The sequence below is a fragment of the Bos taurus genome, chromosome 29 (genome assembly GCF_002263795.3).
Source record: "Bos taurus isolate L1 Dominette 01449 registration number 42190680 breed Hereford chromosome 29, ARS-UCD2.0, whole genome shotgun sequence".
Taxonomy (NCBI): Eukaryota; Metazoa; Chordata; class Mammalia; order Artiodactyla; family Bovidae; genus Bos; species Bos taurus.
The window spans coordinates 5,643,656-5,666,725 of NC_037356.1; the positions used below are offsets into that span (position 1 = coordinate 5,643,656).

At 41.7% G+C, this 23,070-nt stretch overlaps 1 pseudogene; it reads left to right on the forward strand.

Moving 5' to 3' along the window:
• Positions 1-688: 688 nt before the first annotated feature.
• LOC786425 (upstream-binding factor 1-like protein 1) overlaps positions 689-23,070 on the forward strand; it is a 46,501-nt pseudogene continuing 24,119 nt past the window's right edge.

Here is a 23,070-nt window from a genome sequence, read left to right on the forward strand (position 1 = left end):
AAAATACATCTAGGACTTTCTCTGGTTTTGTTGTGAGTATTGTGGGTTCAGTTCATTTTTGGCTAGTTCCTTGGTCCAACTTATATTTCTCAAGATCTATAGACCCCTTCCGATGTAGTCGGTAGTAACCACAGGGTTTTAATCTATTGCCTGTAGCTTCCAAGGCGGTTCTCTCTGTTATACCTTCTTCTGTTTGCTGGTCTCTTCAGTGTCTGGTTTCCACCCTGACACAAAGGGAATGGTGGAGGACACTTTTTTTTTTTTTTTTTAGGCTCACTTGTTCAGTCGCGCTGTGGGGAGGGAGGGATGGATGCTGCAAACAAATAACACTGGCGTGTACTCTCAGTGCCTCAGCCACACTGGCTCTGCCCCTGCTCACGGCGCGTGTAGCCTTCCTGCCCACACTGCTCAGGCTCTAGGTTGTTCCGCTGGGATCAATCCGAGGCCGGCCCTGGGCTGCATGTACCTCCCAGGTCCAAGCCGCTCAGGTTCAGGCACTCAGGTAGTCCTCAGAGGCGCAGACTCAGTTGGGCCTGCGTTTTGTGCCCTTCCCAGGTCCAAGCACCTCAGGTGATGAGGTGTTTGGCGAGCGCGATTGCTGCGACTTATCGCCTCCCTGATGCTCGGTTATCTAGAAAACAATTTACCCATGAATTAGAAATTCCATGGAAAGCCCAAGAAGCCCCCAATGAATGTCTATCACAAGTTCCACCAGGATCTCTGGTTGAGCAGGGAGCTGAAAATGGTGCCCCCGAGGGAGCACATGGTGGAGATCAGTAGACGCTGGCAGCGCATCCCCCAGGACCAGAAGGAGCTTTATAAGAAGCAGGCATGGGACTGCAAACACAGCACAAGGTGGACCTTGATCTCTGGCTCAGGACTCTGTCTCCTGAAGAATATGCTGCTTACAGAGAGGTGACCTGTGCTAAGCGCTCGGCGCACCTTCTCAGGCAGATGTTGACCATCCAGACCCCCAAGAAGTTTTAGTTAGCAAAGAAGCCTGCTTACAGTTTTATAGATAATGTCTCTCTGGGGCTGCAATTGCCCCCTTCCGGTTCTGGCTGCCTGTCACCAGAGGGGGAAGGTCTGCAGCCAGCTATCTCTGTTCAGTCCTTTGTTCCGTGCATGGGCCTGGCGGTGTCTTAGGTTAGGGCTGGCTTTTCGCGTGGTAGATATCCCACAGTCTGGTTTGCTAGCCCAAATTATTTCGCTCAGATAGCGCTCAGGGTATTCAGGCCAGGTCCTTACTCTAAGCGATGTAGCCTGCGCCGCGCCTTCCTGCCCAGCCCCCGCTTGCTAATGGTGTGTGCAGGCGTCTGTGCTGGTTCTCCGCTGGGGGAGTTACTGTAGGGCTCGCAATCTGCGGGTTTTAATTGTTTATTTATCTTTCCTCCCTGTTATGTTCCCCTCTGTGCTTCCAAAGCTCGGCACAGATTCGGCAGTGAGAAGCTTTCCTGGTGTTTGGAAACTTCTCTCTTTTTAAGACTCCCTTCCCGGGACGGAACTCCGTCCCTCCCTCTTTTGTCTCTTTTTTTGTCTTTTATATTTTTTCCTACCTCCTTTCAAAGACTTGGGTTGCTTTTGTGGGTGCCTGATGTCCTCTGCCGGCATTCAGAAGTTGTTTTATGGAATTTACTTGACATTTAAATGTTCTTTTGATGAATTTGTGGGGAAGAAAGTGTTTTCCCCATCCTACTCTTCTGCCATCTTGGCTCCTCCCCAAGGATAAATAAAACTGACAAACCATTAGCCAGATTCATCAAGAAACAAAGGGAGAAAAATCACCTGCTCAATCTTGAGAGTGCAGACGGTGGAAATATCGCTGAGGTGTCTGAACTGCTGGGTCCATACATTTCACAAAAACCTAGAAAACGTGCTGCCTAAAAGCCAAGATGACTGGTCCAGAGAAAACATTGTGCAATTACTGGAATGTACAAAAAAAAAAAAATTCTATCCAGTGACAAGCACATGTTCAAAATAACTCAGTCAGTGATGGACTGGGGAAAAATAGCTTGTAAAGAATTTTCTGGGGAAATGTAAAAACTCAAATGGTTAGAGATTTCCCATAATGTTAGAAAGCTTCACACTTTGGCAGAATTAGTCCTGGAAGCTAAGGAAAATGTTCAATCCTTCCAAAAGCAGAAAACACAAGAAACATCCTGATTTACCCAAGAACCCCCTTGACAGCTTACCTCTGCTTTTTTAAAGAGATGAGACCTCAGTACCTCTAAAAACACCCCAAGATGAGCAACCAGGAGCTGACTAAGGCTCTATCTGAGGAATACAAGAAACTGCCAGAACAGCTCAAGCTGAAATACAGTCAAGATTTCCAGAAAGAGAAGCAGGAGTTTCAGGAGAAAATGGCTCTATTTAGAGAACAGCACCCTGATCTAGTCCAGAACTCCTAAAAAACTGATGTCCCTAAAGGAAGTCAAAGCAAAGTGCCAAAGAAGTTTCAGGAAAATGTGCGTACAGTGAAGTCTCCCCCAGAAAACAATTTACCCATGAAGTAGAAATTCCACAGAAAGCCCAAGAAGCCCCCAATGAATGGCTATCACAAGTTCCACCAGGATCTCTTGTTGAGCAGGGAGCTGAAAGTGGTGCCCCCGAGGGAGCACATGGTGGAGATCAGTAGACGCTGGCAGCGCATCCCCCGGGACCAGAAGGAGCTTTATAAGAAGCAGGCATGGGACTGCAGACACAGTACAAGGTGGACCTTGATCTCTGGCTCAGGACTCTGTCTCCTGAAGAATATGCTGCTTACAGAGAGGCGACCTGTGCTAAGCGTAAGAACATGAGGGTGACGGGGGGCCCGAATCCCAAGATTAGAAGGATGGGTCTGCAGTCCCCATCATCAGGGAATCTGCAAGGAAGACTTAGTGAGGACCTGGGGCTTCAGGCTGCAGAGTTAGAGTCATCAGACACGATTAGAGAACATTCTCCTGCTTCAGGGAGATCAGAGGAAAATGAGGAAGAGGACGAAGGCAGCCACTCCTCAGCCCCAGCAGTGAGGATGAAGATGGACATTCTGAGCTGGAGGACCACAGCTCCAGCTCGTGGTCCTCAGGGGACTCCTCTGACTCGAATTCCAGCTGGGTTTGGTTCACAACATGAAGAGCCAGAGAGCTTTCAGCAAAAGTCCATGGGCCCTTCTCTCTATGCCTCTTCATTGCCTTGCTTTTTTCCTTCCGTCTTCATACAAAGTGGGACCTGTTGTAAAGAAGGCATCTTGTGCTGTGATTTCTGGCCTCTCCATCTACCCCACGTTCCCCCCGAGAGAAAGTCAATGCAATGACGCCTCATGGAATAAACCCTGAGCTGATTGGGCTGCAGGGCACCCGGGACTAGACTGAGCTCCCTGAACTGGAAAGGTTTACTCTCCTCATGCTCTGCCTGCCAGACGTGTGAGGGGCTCCAGGGGTCTGTGAGCCCCTTCTCTTTGACTTGTCCCTCAGTACTCAGGCATGGAGCTGGGGAGGGGAAGATCTGATTGACTGGATGTAGGTGAGTTGCCTTTAAGAAAACCGTCTCTTGTCCCTTCTCTCTGAAGTGAGGAGCTGGCCCTTGCTTATCTTGGAAGCCAGGATGGGCCTGTGGGCAGCGGCATTTCTCTCTGTATATGTATCCTTTGAGCTATCAGTGGAATTTTTCTTACTGATTTCAAAAATTAGAAATTAAAAGTTAAAACTGCTCCATTTGAGTTAGCTTTCCCATAAGACCAGCATCCTTTGACTCAATGGCACTAATTTTCCAGCTCACATCTAACTTTCTTCTGGTTTCTGCGCCAACCCATTCCTCATGCTGAAGATTGTAAGTGAATCACGTTTTTACCATAGGCTTGTTTTGTGTGTGTGTGTGTGTGTATTATGTTATGAGATTGTACTAAATAGGTGTTATGTATAAACATTTTAATCCATAGGTTACTAAACTGTTTGCTAATTTATGTAGCAGAATGACACTGTTTTAATATTTTGTCTTATTTATATATTTGAAAATGTGTGTAAAGTCAGTGTCATCTCATTAAACTTTTTAAAATATTCTTGGCTGTTTTCATTTTTGGCTCTCATGTACTGTTAGTATCACAGAAGTAGTTGTCTTCTTATATATGAAAAGGAATGAGTTTTGAGAGTTCATCTTACTCCTTGATGTTTTAGGGAAACATTTTCTTCTTTATAAATGTACAGGCAGGGAACCTACTGTATAGCACATGGAAGTCTGCCCAGTGTCATTTGGCTGCGTGGATGGGAGGGAGGTTTGAGGAGAATGGACACACTTGTCTGCGCGGCTGAGTCCCTTTGCTGCTCACCTGAAAGCCTCACACTATTTCTATGATTACTTATTTTTTGTTTTGGCTGCACTGGGTCTTCCTTGCTGACCAAGGGCTTTCTCTAGCCCAGGAAGTGGGGCTCCTCTTCCTTGCAGTGAGTGCGCTTCTCTTTGGGGTGGCTTCTCTTGTTGCAGCCACAGACTCCAGCTCATTCACTCAGCAGCTGTGGCACATGGGCTCAGCTGCACTATGGCCTGTGGGATCTTCTCAGACCCTGGAGTGAACCCATGTCCCCTGTACTGGCAGGTGGATTCTTAACCACTAGATCACCAGAAAAAGCTTACCACATTGCTATTCAGCTATATGCCATTACAAAATGAAAAGTTTTAAAAACAGATGCAGAAAAATACAAGTACTAGATTAATATAAGTTCAAAGTCTGAATTTTTTAATGGAAGATGATGGCATTTGTTAAAATTACAAATCTGTATTTGTTGCCTCATCTACCCAGTCATGAACTGGGAATAAAACTGCAATCATAAAAGCTCTAATTTAAGATTAGATTTAGTGCTTCTAAAATGACTGACCCACAGTTCATTCACACCCACAAAATGTTAAGTGGATTTCTTTCCTCCTAGCAAGGCTAAACGTATCTATTGATTGAAAAACTCACAGAAAAGAGAGGGAAACACTGCTCACTGATGGCCAGACAGCTTCTCCCTTTCCGCTAGAAATGAAATTGAAGCCAGGAGTCTAGCAACTGAGCCCCAGAGATATTTCTACATTTTTGCCAGCACGACCTAGTGCTCTACTTCATTAGACCTTCTTCTCAGAACTGGCCCAGCTTGCACTTCTGATCCCTTCATTGTAGAAACACAGGTGTGGGGACAGCAACAGGAGGAAAGCAGGGGTCAGGGACTCACCTCTCAGGATTCTCTGTCTGCCCTTTCCTTGTCTGCAGCTTCTCTTTCAGTGAAGGCCAGGAGTTCTTGAACTCTTAGTCCTGGAGTCCTTCCTAGTTATTCTGCCTCTCTCTCCAGGAGTGGAGCCCACCAGTTCCCCTGGGGGTGCAAGCTCTGGAGGTGAGGGGCGCAGACTCTGAGTGTAAAGAGCAGCTCTGAGACCCCTGCAGCCCCCCCACCCCCTCCTACACATCCTCCAAGGGGGCCTCTGCTCTGAGCAGAGCCTCACCCTCACTTTCCCAGATGTGCCAGGTACACGAGCCGGTCTGGGGCCTCAGGGAAAAGCTCCCTCCCTGGACAAAACCATGTTGGGCTGTAAGAGTTTCAGTGCCTATGGAAGCGGGGATGAGAACACAGAGCCCAGTGTTGCCCCCTCAAAGGTCTACAGGGTCCCTTCCTGCCCTGAAGAAAGGTCCCACCAGGCAGCCACCCCTGAGTCCAAGGCCGAGTCTACTGGGGCCCCACACAACTGTGGGCAGATTGGCCTTGGGCGGGCAGGAGATCACCTCCCTCCTGGGTTCAGTCCCTTCAGAAGCTGCCAGGATTCCTTGGTACCACAGGGCTTTCTGTACCCTGGGAAATTTTGTGAGGTCCTGGAGAACCACGATTTTTCATCCCTAAACTTCCTCCATTGAAATGCAAGATCAAACCAGTCCATCCTAAAGGAAATCAGTCCTAAATATTCACTGGAAAGACTAAAGCTGAAGCTGAAGCTCCAGTACTTTGGCCACCTGATTCAAACAGATAACTCATTGGAAAAGTCCTTGGTGCTGGGAAAGATTGAAGGCAGAAGGAGAAGCGGGCGACAGAGGATGAGATGGTGGATGGCATCACCAACCAACATATTTAACTACCAAGACGTTTTTAGGGGAAATTTTTTAACTGTACGGTACCCTATCATAATTTCTATTTGCATTTAACTTGTAATTCAAATGTCTTGAATTAATTTATAGTTCTCTGTGACTCTGGGGCCTCCCTGGTGGCTCAGAGGTAAAGAATCCGCCTGCAGTGCAGGAGTCACAAGAGGCACATGTTTGATTACTGGGTCTGGGAGATCCCTGCAGGAGGGCAAAGCAACCCACTGCAGCATTATCCCATGGAGATTTCCATTGACAGAGGAGCCTGCTGGGCTACAGTCCATGGGATTGCAAAGAGTCAGACACCACTGAAGTGACTGAGCATGCACGTGACTCACTGAGCAACTGACATACCTAAGAATGATTCCAGGTCTTAAGGAACCCTTTTTTTTCACAGTCTTCTCTCATTATCCAAAAATGTATAATAGGCTTGAATCCCGTTATCATTTCACCAACTTTCAGGTAGATTTGTCCATATTATCATGGTAGAAATATGATTCTAAATATTTAAATTGAAGATTGGTAAAGAGGTTAAGATTGACAATACAGAACCATTATTGAAAGACCCCAATGTGTGGTTCCACCAATGGACCAAAGTCATCTTGAAAGTGGTTGAGCCAGCCCATCTGTCTAGTGATGGCTTCTGGACTGAGTTTTGGGTTCATAAGTTGGCACATGGACAGCAACACTGACTCATCCCTGCAAAGAGATTCCTGTAAGAGTTTCTTTTTTGTGTCAATGTATTTACAAATGATAGACAGTAACTTGAAAAGTTATCTCATATTGCATTACACATGCATAAACATCATATAAATGTTGCATCATTCTTAGAGAATTTTTCTAAATTTTCTCTTGTCTGACTCCACTGTCCTGACTCTCAGAGGTACTTGCCTCTCTCATTTACCCCTGAAACAGAGCAGAACCCTATGCTCCTTCCTCCCTCTACCCACAATTTCCTTAGCCTGTCTTTTGTCTATAGAAAAACTTTAGTCAAAGAATAAGTGTAATCTAAGAAGTGAGATGAGTACAATTGTGCAGTAGTTTGAGCATTCTTTGACATTGCCTTTCTTTGGGATTGGAATGAAAACTGACATTTTCCAGTCCTGTGGCCACTGCTGAGTTTTGCAAATTTGCTGGCATATTGAGTGCACCACTTTCACAACATCAACTTTAAGGATTTGAAATAGCTCAACTGGAATTCCATCACCTCCACTAGGTTTGTTCATAGTGATGCTTTCTTTTTTTTTTTTTTAATTTAAATTTATTTATCTTAATTAGCGGCTAATTACAGTATTGTATTGGTTTTGCCATATATCAACATGAATTGGTAGTGATGCTTTCTAAGGCCTACTTGACTTCACATTCCAGGATGTCTGGCTCTAGGTGAGTGATCATACCATCGTGATTATCGTGGTCATGAAGACCTTTTTTGTACAGTTTCTCTGTGTATTCTTGCCACTGGTAAAAATGCTCAAAATTCTCCAAGCCAGGCCTCAGCAATATGTGAACCGTTAACTTCCAGATGTTCAACTTGGTTTTAGAAAAGGCAGAGGAACCAGAGATCTAATTGCCAACATCTGCTGTATCATCAAAAAAGCAAGTGAGTTCCAGAAAAACATCTATTTCTGCTTTATAAACTATGCCAAAAGCTTTGAATGTGTGGATCACAATAAACTGTGGACAATTCTGAAAGAGATGGGAATACCAGATCCCCTGACCTGCCTCTTGAGAAACCTACATGTGGGTCAGGAAGCAACAGTTAGAACTGGACATTGAACAACAGACTTGTTCCAAATAGGAAAAGGAGTACATCAAGGCTGTATACTGTCATCCTGCTTATCTAACTTCTATGCAGAGTACATCATGAGAAATGCTGGGCTGGAAGAAGAACAAGCTGGAATCAAGATTGCTGGGAGAAATATCAATAACCTCAGATATGCAGATGACACCACCCTTATGGCAGAAAGTGAAGAGGAACTAAAAAGCCTCTTGATGAGAGTGAAAGAGGAGAGTGAAAAAGTTGGCTTAAAGCTCAACATTCAGAAAACAAAGATGATGGCATCCGGTCCCATCTCTTCATGGGAAATAGATGGGGAAAGAGTGGAAACAGTGTCAGACTTTATTTTTGGGGGGCTCCAAAATCACTGCAGATGGTGACTGCAGCCATGAAATTAAAAGACACTTACTCCTTGGAAGGAAAGCTATGACCAACCTAAATAGCATATTAAAAAGCAGAGACATTACTTTGCTAACAAAAGTCCATCTAGTCAAGGCCATGGTTTTCCCAGTAATCATGTATGGATGTGAGAGTTGGGTGGTGAAGGAAGCTGAGTGCCGAAGAATTGATGCTTTTGAAGTGTGATGTTGGAGAAGACTCTTGAGAGTCCCTTGGACTGCAAGGAGATCCAACCAGTCCATTCTAAAGGAGATCAGCCCTGGATGTTCTTTGGAAGGAATGATGCTAAACCTGAAACTCCAGTACTTTGGCCAACTCATGCGAAGAGTTGACTCACTGGAAAAGACTCTGATGCTGGGAGGGATTGGGGGCAGGAGGAAAAGGGGACGACAGAGGATGAGATGGCTGGATGGCATCACCAACTCGATGGAAGTGAGTTTGAGTGAACTCCGGGAGATGGTGATGGACAGGGAGGCCTGGCGTGCTGCAATTCATGGGGTCGCAAAGAATCAGACACAACTGAGCAACTGAACTGAACTGAACTGAAGAAGTGAGAAAACCTAGACACAAAGGAAAAGCAGTGAAACAAGATAAAATAATAATAGTTTAGTCATTAAGCAAAGTCAAGAACCTTTAATTCCTCTCCAAAGACTATGCATAATATTCTGAGCCATATGCTTTGACCTGTTTTATAGAAACTAAAAGCCCCACTTGATGGAAGAAGTTAACTGCATGAGAACCAGACTTTCCATGGCGTAAGCAGCACAATTCCAAGAACTGGCCTCAGAGAAACTGGAAAAATAAAAATGACTCTACATTTGAAATTAACTGTACTTAACAGAATCAAATGATGCTAGTCAGACAACCTCATGACCCAATTCAAGATGACTGTCGGAGCTGACTGCACTGTTTCTGCATGGAGCCCTTTCCTTTCTCCTACACACCCTAAACTCCCCATTTAAAAATCCTTACCCTCAAATCATCAGTGGGGAGTGGGAATTTGGACATGTGGACCCTCTCTGACAATTGCTGGTCTCCAAAGTAAAGCCAACTTTCATTTAGACCAACCTTACCTTTGGAGTAGACTTTCAAGCAGTGGGCAGCCAGACCTGCCTTCCAGTTGATGCTACCTGGAGGAAATGAGCCTGGGCACCAGAAGAAATCTGTGATTTGAATCTTAGAAACATCGGCAGCAGTTTACCCCTTGACTCCTTCAAGACATACGCCTGCATCACAGGAAGAGAGGAAAAAGCCCGGACTAACTTCCAATAAAGGGACACGGAATCATTTTCACTAGAATGAACATTGGGGTGCATGTATCTTTCCAGGTTAGTCTTTTAGTTTCCTTCAATAAATACTCAGAAATGGATTTGCTGGATCATGTTGTATTTATGACTCCTATTAGATCACATGGTAGTAATGTACTTTGAAACTGAAAGTTGGATTAACTAAAAGCATTTTAAATACAATTTTCTTTTTCTTGTTGGCTTAAAGCTCAACATTCAGAACATTAAATTCATGTTATCTGGTCCCATCACTTCATGGCAGATAGATGGGGAAACAGTGGAAAGGGTGGTTGACTTTATTTTTCTGGGCTCCAAAATAACTGCAGATGGCGATTGCAGCCATGAAAATATAAACTCTTACTCCTTGCAAGGAAGGTTATGACCAACCTAGATAGCATATTGAAAAGCAGAGACATTACTTTGTCAACAAAGGTCCGTCTAGTCAAGGCTATAGTTTTTCCAGTGGTCATGTATGGATGTGAGAGTTGGACTATAAAGAAAGCTGAGCGCAAAGAACTGATGCTTTTGAATGGTGGTGTTGGAGAAGACTCTTGAGAGTCCCTTGGACTGCAAGGAAATCCAACCAGTCCATCCTAAAGGAGATCAGTCCTGGGTGTTCATTGGAAGGACTGATGTTGAGGCTGAAACTCCAATACTTTGGCCACCTGATGTGAAGAGCTGACTCATTGGAAAAGACCCTGATGCTGGGAAAGATTGAGGGCAGGAGAAGAAGGAGACAAGAGGATGAGATAGTTGGATGGTATCATCAACTCGATGTTTGGGTAGACTCCGGGAGTTGGTGATGGACAGGGAGGCCTGGTGTGCTGTGGTTCACAAGGTCTCAAAGAATCGGACATGATAGAGCGACTGAACTGAACTGAAGTATTCTTTATTACACTCAGTGAAAAGTTTTGCTGTTTATTCTGGTAAATGAAATTTCAAGATTTCTGTCACTTGAGGTCTCTCCTCAATTAAAATTTCTGAACTTTCCAAGATATGAAATCTTATTTTCTCTATGTCATTCTGTTAAGATATATATGCATTTATATTTAGTGTGCCTATGACAGAGAATTTCTTGAGCTTATAAATTTTACTGGTAGCCCATTCAACATTTTTGTTAAATAATATTACTGTTTTTCTTTCTGATGTTGGTTATACTTTATAAACTTTTTAACAGTTGTGGAGCATATTTTTAGTTATGACTTTGTATGGCTATTTATTGAGACAGTTATATTTCAAGCAGGTTGGTTTTTGTTACTTGGGATTTATCTGTACATATAGCAGACATAAACCTCCTAAGCTAGATGGGTCAGCCAGTATTAGATTGTGAGTTTCACAGGAAAAAAAAAAAAAAGTACAAGATGTGCTGCATCTACCCAACAGGATGTCCTCATTTAGTCCAATAACTTTACAAATTACATCATGAAAAAGAGGTTTTAAAGCTGAGGCTTGGTAAGGCGTATGCACAGAAGAGATAAGAGAATTACAAATCTTGCCTTAACCCACTGAACTGGGTAAACAGAGACAGGAGTTCTTGGCATCCAACTACCTTAGAAATTAACAGACAAGACATAGAATGAAAATTGCACAGTATTCAAAGAGATAGTTTTATTTAACATTTTATACACCTTTATACAGTTGACATGAGCTTAGTCATTCAGTCATGTCCAACTCTTTGTGACCCCATGGGCTGTAGCTGTCAGACTCCTCTGTCCATGGGATTTTTTTCCAGGCAGAAATACTGGAGTGGGTTGCCATCTCCTACTCCAGGGGATCTTCCTGACCAGGGAGTAAACCCAAGTCTGCTGCTTGGCAGGAAGATTCTTTATGGCTGAGCCATCCAGGAAGCCCATGCATTTAACATTTCAACCCTTAAACAAATCAATCAATATGCTTCATAAAGGAAGGCAAAGTTACAGAAAATCAAGCAGACATTAAATTAGTAATGTCAATTATTTACATTTCTGATATCTGTTTTCAGATTTCTACATTGTCCTTGATCAAGAGTGTCCGAGAGCATAGAAAAGGTCTGAGAGGAGAGGAAAAGGAGCAGGAGAGGAAACTGCAAATGAGAGAACTATTGGCCACATTCACGAAGCTCACGACACCACTGTCAAAATCCAGGAACAGCCCCACCCGGCCCAGAGGCCTTTTGACATATTGAGGTGACAGTGGGGAGGCGGTGAAGAAACTGCACTGACTGTTCTCTCTGATACAGAGAAGTAGAAAAATTCCCTCTGAGTCAAGGACCATGTCACTGTCTCTCATCCAAGAATCATTACAAAATCCAATGGCCCAGTTACAACAGCCCGCCACATCCACCTCCCAGTAGCATTGACCAGAAGTGAACGACTCAGCTCCCCAGGCAAGAAAATATTTAGATCTTGGTGGAGAGTTGTTGACACCAGGACCATCAGGTACAGCCAGGAGACATCTCAGATCTTCAAACACAGGGACACAAGGAGTGACTCTTTCATTATCCAGTGCAACGTACACTGCAGGAAGAAGGAAGAAAAATTATCCAATATCGACAGGTCTGTCTCCGTAAGAAGATTTGAGCCAGACCAAATGGGAGAAATGATTTGTGTCTATGAGAACTACTGCTACCTCTTGGCCATCACTTCTACAATTCCTACATTTACTTTTCGTGAAACCATGTCTGGACACGGCAAAGGCAGCAAAGGTCTGGAGAAAGGCGGCCCTAAGCGCCATACAAAAAAATAAATAAATAAATAAAATTGGCAATTAATTAAAAAGTTCACTATCAGAAACCAATATAACTCGCCCTTCTCCTCAGAAAATGCACAGTAATACCAATAATAGTAAGAACTCCCAAGCTGTTTTCACTTTTCCTGACAAGATTTTTCACTAAAGCATGCAAAGTTAAAATGAAAGCAGAATGTCCTATTTTTTGAAGTAGTTTCTTTGTGAGAATTTTCTGCCAGCATACCTTGAAGCAAAAAGGGATAAATCTAATGAAAAAAGTTGTCAGCTTACTTTGCCAATGTTTTGTATAAAGTGTGTATAAAATTTCCTTTTTGTTTGTAGTAAATTTGACCATAAAGAGGATTTATATTTTGTATTTATTACAAATAGTTTTATAAACTGAGTTAAAATTCTCTAAGCATCTCAAAACCAATGATAACATTCATTCCGTAAAACCTGGTCTGTATTGAACGTACATGCAAAGTTACATGTTACTTTTAAACAGTCAATAATGTACCTCAGCCTGCTACAGACAATCCATTATGTTTTCCTATTGTTTACCCTCTAGATAGCTTACTACCACTCATTATAAATGTTTTTTTTTTTTTTTTCCAGATGCCATTTAGTTTTACTCCATATACAATATTCTCCTATAAGGGTAAGTGTGGATATTAAAATTTCCAGCATAGTCCACAGATTGGACAGTGGGGAAAGGTAACCCATAGGACAGTAACAGAGGCCAGTGTATCCCACCCCTACCAGAGGGCTGCCTGTTACCTTGGAATTGGTTGAGCCAGTCTATGAGTCCAGGGATGGGCCACGCACTGAGCTGTGGGACTACAGGCCGGGGCATGTGCAGCTGCACTGACTCACCCCTGCAAGAAAGGACACTTCATTACTCTTCTGGAGCTCAAATTTTCATCATAGTAATTATGGCTGCATGACTCTAAAGAGGCGTCACTTCAATCCTCAAACTTAGGTTCCAGTCCCATGAAAGTAATCCCCCAAACTAGAGGATTTATGTTATCAAGATCAAATAATATTCTATCTCATCTATCCCAGGGCTAACACAGCAATCATAGCATTATTAAGTTCAAATAAGTCATGACAGTATCTGGTTTCCTGCAGCCAATCTCAGGGTTACGGAAAATGACTTGAAATGAAGGACATTCAAGAGGGGCACTCTGACTTTTAATCCACTTGAGTCACCAAAGAAATGCTCAGTGTCTGTACAACCACAGCTAGTGGAGGAGGAGCTTAGCTTGGGTAGCAATCCCAATTCCTGGGACCCAGTTTTCCTGAGGGCATCATAATCTTTCTTTTTTGCCTCCCCATGTGCTGTACATGGAAACCCTGCACCCAGATGATCCTCTGTTGGCCCATTCTCTCCCTGATTCCATCTTAGGTTTCTATCAACCCTTATTTCCTGCACATAATCCTGTCATGACTTTGGGTACATTCCCCTTGCCTTTTTTCTTTATCTGAAACTTAAAATCGTCAGTGGTAGTTGTCCTCATGTGATCTTTGCACAAAATCCTGCAAGTAATTCTCCTGCCCAGCTTCACCTTGGGTAAACAACACGCAAAACTCTATCTTTGGATAAAGGGAAATCTAAATACATCCTGAAAGAGGTTATAGTGTCCTGATAACTCATGCTCCCATTTCAGTCCCAACTGACTAATCACAGTTAAAATTATCAAAACTTGAAAATGTGGGCAACCTTACCTTTTCCACATGTTTTCGTAACACTGTAAAGAGAGAAACAGAAAGGAAGTCTTAGTGTATTTCACAACATTCAGATCAGAGACACAGTTTCTTGTTTCCAAGGGTGAGTGAATCCACATTTCAGCACAGTATCATGCTCACAGAAACAGAAAGGGAAATGAGTTGCAGGGATTCCCAAATTTCTCATTATTGCCAGGTCCACATGCCAACTGGTACATCTTCAAGCATCCTTCTCTGTGGCAGTTTTTCAGCAATTGAATACTAGGAGAATTTAAGAAGGGTTCTCTAGGATTTCTTTTTTTTTTTTTAACCAGTGCTTTTTTTAAATTTTATTTTTAAACTTTACATAATTGTATTAGTTTTGCCAAATATCAAAATGAATCCGCCACAGGTATACATGTGTTCCCCATCCTGAACCCTCCTCCCACCTCCCTCCCCATACCATCCCTCTGGGTCGTCCCAGTGCACTAGCTCCAAGCATCCAGTGAAGCTTTGAAATTCTTGTGTATGGCAAGAATGGTCCTTGGTCATTAGCATTACCCAGACAGATAAAAACTCTCATAGAAAGCATGATTTCAAACACATGATGAAAGACAAAGGAGAGGTGGGTATTATCCAGGAAACACCATGACTCTCCAAGCCTCCATCCTTACCTGAATCAGCTCCATGTCTGACTTACAGCACAATTCCTTGAGCTCCTCATATATCTGCCTTAAAAGTTTCCGCTTTAGGTCCATATTGTATTGACTTTCTTTGAGTTGTTGGAAAATCTCCTTGCTTTCCTCTTCTATTTTCTCTAAACGATGTTTCTCTCCATAGTAGACTAAGTAAAACATCTTCCAATACTGAGTTTGGTTCATCTTCTTCCACATGGTCACATAACTCTAGAGTGACAATGAATTAATCAGCTCTTGTATTACCACTGATTTCATCCATAACGGTTATCTACTTTTTTCCTTCCACATTTAGAAATTTGGTACATTCATTAAACACAGTAATGTCAGAACACTTTGTGTTGTTGTTCTCAGTGCTTTTTATTCCACTGAAACTGAAATCAATGTTTTGACTCCAAACACTGCCTCAAAGAGTCACTTCTTAAAAACAGGTATCTGTGATTTAATAATAATGTTATCAAGCGCTGCATTTATTATGCCAGCAAATTTGGAAAACTCAGCAGTGGACACAGGACTGGAAATGGTTAGTTTTCATTCTAATCCCAAAGAAAGGCAATGCCAGAGAATGTTCAGATTACCATACAGTAGCACTCATCTCACTGCTAGCAAAGTAATGCTCGAAACTCTGCAAGTTAGGCTTCAACAGTATGTGAACCGAGAACTTTCAGGTATTCAAAATGGATTTAGAAAAGGCAGAGGAACCAGAGATCAAATTGCCAACATCCACTGGATCATAGAAAAAGCAAGAAAATTCCATTATCTTTTTTGCTTCATTGACTATGCTAAAGCCTTTGACTGTGGGGATCACATCAAACTGTGGAACATTCTTAAAGAGATAGGAATATCAGACCACTTTACCTGACTCCTGAGAAACCTGTATACAGGTCAAGAAGCAACAGAACTGGACATGGAACAACGGACTGGTTCCAAATTGGGAAAGGAGTACATCAAGGCTGTATACTATCACCCTGCTCTTTTAATTTGTATGCAGAGTACACCATGCCAAATGCCAAGATGGATGAAGCACAAACTGGAATCAAGATTGCAGGAGAAATATCAGTAACCTCAGATATCCAGATGACACCACTGTTATGGAAGAAAGCAAGGAGGAACTAAAAACCTCTTGATGAAGTTGAAAGAGGAGAGTGAAAAAGCTAGCTTCAAACCCAACATCCAAAAAACTAAGATTAGGGCATCTGGGTCCATCACTTCATGGGAAATAGATGGGGAAACAATGGAAACAGTGACAGACTTTACTTTCTTGCACTCCAAAATCATTGCAAATGGTGACATTAAAAAATGTTTGCTCCTTGGAAGAAAAGCTATAAAAACCTAGACAGAATATAAAAAATAAAGACATTATTTTGCCAACAAATGTCCACATAGTCAAAGCAATGATTTTTCCAGTAGTCATGTATGGATATGAGAGTTAGACCATAAAGAAAGGTGAGCGCCAAAGAACTGATGCTTTGAATTGTGGCATTGGAGAAGTCTACTAAGAGTTCCTTGGACTGCAAGGAGATCTAACCAGTCCATCCTAAAGGAAATCAGTCCTCAATAATCATTGGAAGGACTGATGCTGAAGCTGAAGCTCCAGGACTTTGGCCACCTGATGGGAAGAGCTGACTCATTAGAAATGATCCTGATGCTGGGAAGGATTGAAGGCGAGTAGAGAAGGGGATGACAGAGGATGAGATGGCTGGATGAGCAAGCTAGGGGAGATGGTGAAGGATAGGGAAGCCTGGTGTGTTGCAGTCCATGGGGTTACAGTCTGACTTCACTGAGTGACTGAACAACTGAATCATGTTATATAACTTACAGAGTACTCTAATGACTAAATCTATTGAGTCTACCTCAGGTTTTCCCTAGTAGCTTATCTGGTAAAGAATCTGCCTGCAATGCAGGAGACAGTTCAATTCCTAAGTCAAGAAAATCTGCTGGAGAAGGGATAAGCTACTCACTCCAGGATTCTTGGGCTTCCTTTGATGGCTCAGCTGGTAAAGAACCTACCTGCAATGTGGGAGATCTGGCAGATCAAACATATTTGATCCCTGTTTTGAGAAGATCCCCTGGAGAAGGGAAAGGCTATCCACTCCAGTATTCTGGCCTAGAGATTCCATGGACTGTACAGTCTACAAGGTTGCAAAGAGTCAGACATGACTGAGCAGGTTTCACTTTCATCCTCAGATATTTTATCTACAGATTGACTCTTTCTACTAGGAAATAATAGCAAACATTAATTCACAGAATTAGATAAGACTTTTCTGAAATATTTATTTTCAGGTCCACAGACTGCATGCAAACCAGAACTTTGTGTGCATGAGTACAGACTAACTCCCCCTGCCTGCTGCTCTACAGTCCACTTCTTGAGTGACTTCTCCTCTATCCTTAGAGGCGACACTGGTTAGCAAACAACCACCTTCTGGTCTTGGTTCCCACTTCTTCCTTTTTATCACTCTCTCTTTTCCTTCTTTCCTGTTAACATTTTAAAATACTTGACTCACAATGTTTTAAGGAAAAGAAAACGTCAATTATTGACTAAAATCTTCATGTGGTTCTTGTGTCATCTTTACTTCCAATTAGCATATTTTTTAATCACAAGTGTACGTGCATAGCATGTATGTGTGTACTCTGTCAGGTTTGCCACCCCATGGACCATAGCCCACCAGGACCTTCTGTCTTGGTGATTTTCTAGCAGGAATACAGGAGTGAGTTGCCATTTCCTTTTCCAGGAGATCTTCCTGACCCAGGTATCAATCCCGTGTCTCTTGCATCTCCTGCATCAGCAGGCAGATTCTTTACCACGGCTCTGCCTGTGAATCTCACATTCACTTGATTCATTTCTTAGTAACATGCATAGTAAGAACTATGTGGATTCAACAAAGGAGGTTCTTGATAAGATGAATATGGTTTCATTATAATTCTGGAAATTGAAGAGAGTCCATTGCTTTGATGAAAGATTGAGTAACAAGTGAATATGGAATCTGTCAACACAGCCATAAACTCTTCAATTTCCAGCATTTTAAAACCAGATTCATCTTATCATCAAGAACCTCCTTTGCTGAATCCACATAGCTCTTACTATGCATACTATACATACTAAAAGTGTCTTCCTATTACACCAATCCTTCCTTTATAGAATGTATACACTTTAGGGTTCAAACAAAAAACTTTCTCCCTGATTCCCTTAATTAGTTTACTTTAATAGCTCCACACAGAAATACCTTGCATTCCTATACACTAATAATGAGAAAATAGAAAGAGAAATTAAGGAAACAATTCCATTCACCATTGCAACGAAAAGAATAAATACTTAGGAATATATCTACTTAAAGAAACTAAAGACCTATATATAGAAAACTATAAAACACTGGTGAAAGAAATCAGTGAGGACATTAATAGATGGAGAAATATACCATATTCATGGATCAGAAGAATCGATATAGTGAAAATGAGTATATTACCCAAAGCAATCTATAGATTCAATGCAATCCCTATCAAGCTACCAACAGTATTCTTCACAGAGCTAGAACAAATAATTTCACAATTTGTATGGAAATTAAAAAAACCTCGAATAGCCAAAGCAATCTTAAGAAAGAAGAATGGAACTGGAGGAATCAACCTGCCTGACTTCAGGCTCTACTACAAAGCCACAGTCATCACGACAGTACAGTACTGGCACAAAGACAGAAATATAGATCAATGGAACAAAATAGAAAGCCCAGAGATAAATCCACACACATATGGACACCTTATCTTTGACAAAGGAGGCAAGAATATACAATAGAGAAAAGACAATCTCTTTAACAAGTGGTGCTGGGAAAACTGATCAACCACTTGTAAAAGATTGAAACTAGAACACTTTCTAACACCATACACAAAAATAAACTCAAAATGGATTAAAGATCTCAAGGTAAGACCAGAAACTATAAAACTCCTAGAGGAGAACATAGGCAAAACACTCTCTGACATACATCACAGCAGGATCCTCTATGACCCACCTCCCAGAATATTGGAAATAAAAGCAAAAATAAACAAATGGGACCTAATTAAAATTAAAACCTTCACCACAAAGGAAACTATAAGCAAGGTGAAAAGACAGCCTTCAGAATGGGAGAAAATAATAACAAATGAAGCAACTGAGAAACAACCAATCTCAAAAATATACAAGCAACTCATGCAGCTCAATTCCAGAAAAATAAATGGCCAATCAAAAAATGGGCTGAAGAAATAAACAGACATTTCTTGAAAAAGACATACAGATAGCTAACAAACACATAAAAAGATGCTCAACACCACTCATTATCAGATAAATGCAAATCAAAACCACAATGAGATATCATTTCAAGCCAGTCAGAATGTCTGTGATCCAAAAGTCTACAAGCAATAAATGGTGGAGAGGGTGTGGAAAAAAGGGAACCCTCTTCACTGTTGGTGGGAATGCAAACTAGTACAGCCACTATGGAGAACAGTGTGGAGATTCCTTAAAAAACTGGAAATAGAACTGCCTTATGATCTAGCAATCCCACTGCTGGGCATACACACTGAGGAAACCAGAATTGAAAGAGACACGTGTACCCCAATGTTCATCACAGCACTGCTTATAATAGCCAGGACATGGAAGCAACCTAGATGTCCATCAGCAGATGAATGGATAAGAAAGCAGTGGTACATATACACAATGGAGTATTACACAGCCATTAAAAAGAATCCATTTGAATCAGTTCTAATGAGGTGGATGAAACTGGAGCTGATTATATAGAGTGAAGTAAGCCAGAAAGACAAACACCAATACAGTATACTAACCCATATATATGGAATTTAGAAAGATGGTAATGATAACCCTGTATGCAAGACAGCAAAAGAGACACAGATGTATAGAACAGTCTTTTGGACTCTGTGGGAGAGGGAGAGGGTGGGATGATTTGGGAGAATGGCATTGAAACTTGTATAATATCATATATGAAACAAATCATCAGTCCAGGTTCGATGCATGATACTGGATGCTTGGGGCTGGTGCACTGAGACAACCCAGAGGGATCGTACGGGGAGGGAGGAGGGAGTGGGGTTTGGGATGGGGAACACGTGTATACCCGTGGTGGATTCATGTTGATGTATGGGAAAACCAATACAATATAGTAAAATAATTAGCCTCTAATTAAAATAAATAAATTTAAATTTAAAAAAAATATGAAAAAAAATAGCTCCTCTTTCCCTGATGGACCCATTAATACAAAGATTCCTGTAGTTATTTTCCTATGTAAAAATGTTTTTCTTTTCATCTTTAGAACACTACTGTGGTGGCCATCTCATGCCTAGACTATATAGAAAATTGTGAACTGTTTCTCTCCAGACAAAAATTATTCACTAAGTTCCATCCTCATTCACCCAGGTGCCTGCTACCTCTTTGTTAGAGTATTTGCCAGAACCTCAAAGTGCAACATTTCCCAAACTAATATTTTCTTAAACCAAAGTAGCAGTTCCTTCTTTGTTTATATGCTGTGATGCTCTACCTTCAGAGCAGAAACTAGGTCTCAAGTTTTATATTTTATCCTCTTTACATTGTACATCAATATGTCCTATTTTCTGACATTTCTCTAAAATCAAGAATATCTCTTGAGTTCTATCATTTCCCACTACCTGGGCTCCATCTATTCCTGACCTTAGCTTTAAGAATTTCTCAACTTTCAGATCTAGCTTCCAGTGTTTCTGTGCTCGGTCACTTTCCTTCATATCAAGGTGACACAACAGAGAAGCAGTGGCGAGTGTGGTGTGGGAAAGGAATGGGTCTAGTGTAAGACATGTGATTTATTTATCTCTTCCTGAAAACTTGTTCCACAAAGAGGCACCTGCCTCCAATTCTACTCTCATCCAAGCTTACGTCCATACATGTTCCTCTATATAAGCCTTTTCTGATCATATGTAAAATTCATTTTGTCCAACTACTTATTTACCTTTATTGCTAAAATGTTCTCAAAAGCACTTAATCACAATGGATCACTCTACAAATGTTGTATTAGAATTGTTCATTGACTTTCCCACTACTCCATTTGACCCTCAGTACATCTGATCCTTGAGTACAAGGAAATCTGCCCCTTTTCTCTATTTCTACATTGGCTTATAACAGTTATCATGACACAGCAGGCTCTTCAGTGTAAACTATAACCTTAATTGTAATACCTCTGAACAATTGAGTCAGTTGTACTACATCTCCTTGTCATTCACATAATCCCGCTTAAATTACCTTTATAGTGATGATAAGTAGCTTCTAATGTTGCTTGTTTATTGTTTCACATCATTAAATCTTTACTCCTTGAGAATCTAGCTCTACTGTTATTTCACCACTTCTGTTTGTGGTGCACAATTCATACTTTTGAATCAACAAATGATAGATCCCAATTTCTCAGCCATGAATTTAGCTCACATTTGAAACTGATCTATCCACCATTTCCAGCCATATCTCTCAGCACTGCCTCTCTAATGATACATGTGTCAGCTAACATGGAATATGTAGAATCTCAATATTCAGATAATTTCTAATTTCTAGCCTTCAACTCTTACATATGTACCTGCCTGACATTCCCTTTAATTTGAACTTAAATTTGTCCTTCACTATCCAAATACAAGGCTTCCCTTGTAGCTCAGTCAGTAAAGAATCTGCTTGCAGTGCAGGAAACCCAGGGGTTCTGATCCCTGGGTTGGGAAGATCCCCTGGAGAAGGAAATGGCAACTCACTCCAGTGTCCTTGCCTGGAAAATCTCATGGACTGAGGATGGAGGAGCCTGGTGGGCTGCAGTCCATTGGGTCACAAAGAGTTGGGCACGACTGAGTGACTAACACTTAACACTTATCCAAATAGTTAGAGAGAATGTCTTCCTGAATTTTCAAAAAATTTCCTTCTGAGAAACCCTAGATTTATCTCATTGACAAATTATGGTTGTAATTTTTCTATAACCAGTGGAATGTTATTGTGTTAGCCAGGAAATTAGAACTTTTATTTTGATATTTTGATTTTAAAAAGAAATCCAATAAAGTGACATGCCTAATTCTACATGATGAGATGAAGGCCTTTGTTATTGGCCTGTCATGTATATTGAAACATAAACATTATGATTTTTAACTAAACTCTTATCAAATAATCACCACATGTCCCCAGCTTGTGCTGAATGAATTAGAATTTCTTGCTTACCTCCCATGTTCTTATTTTGTTTGTTTCTCTGTTCAAATTTCTTTTATTTTCTTGTATCTTTTCCCACACAGACCTCATTATCTTCAGAAGCCTTTGCTGCAAAAGAACCAACAGTGTGAGTATCAGAGAGGTTGATATTGAAATTTTTCAGATCCTTGGGGATGAAAGATAGCGGCAAATATCAGATGATCACCCAGGAAGAAAAATGATCCACTTATTGTGCCTTTTAAGACCAAGTGTCTACTGTGAAGGAGGTTTGTAACCATAGAATAGATATAACATTGGAAAGGGTGCTTCTCCATAGAGAAAAACTGGCCCTCAAACTTGATTTCCCCTCACTAATTTTCATTATGTAAATTCCATCTCAGATTTTAGTTGTCTTGCTGCTAGTTCTCATCTCCTATCTCACGATTCTTTTAGCTAAAAGACAGTGTTTCTGATTAGACTCTATTAGATTAGGCTGTTGTCACCACGACTGCAATGCACAATAGTCACTGATATTAACAGGATTTGCCCACCTTGGTCTTACACAGACTTGGCACATCCTCACCATCAACTGGAATTGTAAAAATTTTAAATGTAAAACCTTAACTGTTTAAGTTGAGGGCTTCCTTTCTTAAGTAGTTTATCTTAGGAGTGAAATGAAGTGGCTCAGGCATGTCCGACTCTTTGGGACCCCACGGACTGTAGACTAACAGGCTCCTCCATCCATGGAATTTTCCAGACAAGAGTACTGGAGTGAGTTGTCATCTTCTTCACCAAGGGATCTTCCCAACCCAGGGATCGAAGCCGGGTCTCCCGCCTTGCAGATGCGTTACTGTCTGAGCCACCAGGGAAGCCCATTTATCCTAAGACCTGGCCCACAAGGCTAGTTAGTGTCTGCTTTATATTTGACATGAATGAAGAATAGTTATCTTCAGTTTCTTTGGCATTCACTCTCAGACAGAAAGTCCCCCAGATTCAAACATCCGTCTTAGTCACTGCTTACCCGGTATTCCTCAGCCGTCCACTCAACAGAGCAATGCGTGTGAGCCCCATGCTCCACAGACATACAACAGACTAGGCAAAGCACCTCCTTGGTGATTTCACAGAACAAGTTCTTTGTTTTCCCGTGAAGCTCACACATCTTTTCTGCAGACCTAGGTACATCGTAGGGTCCTGTCCGTCTGGCAAGGAATACTCGAGTCTTCAAAATGATATTGGTTTTCAGGCTCAGTTGATGGGGTGTT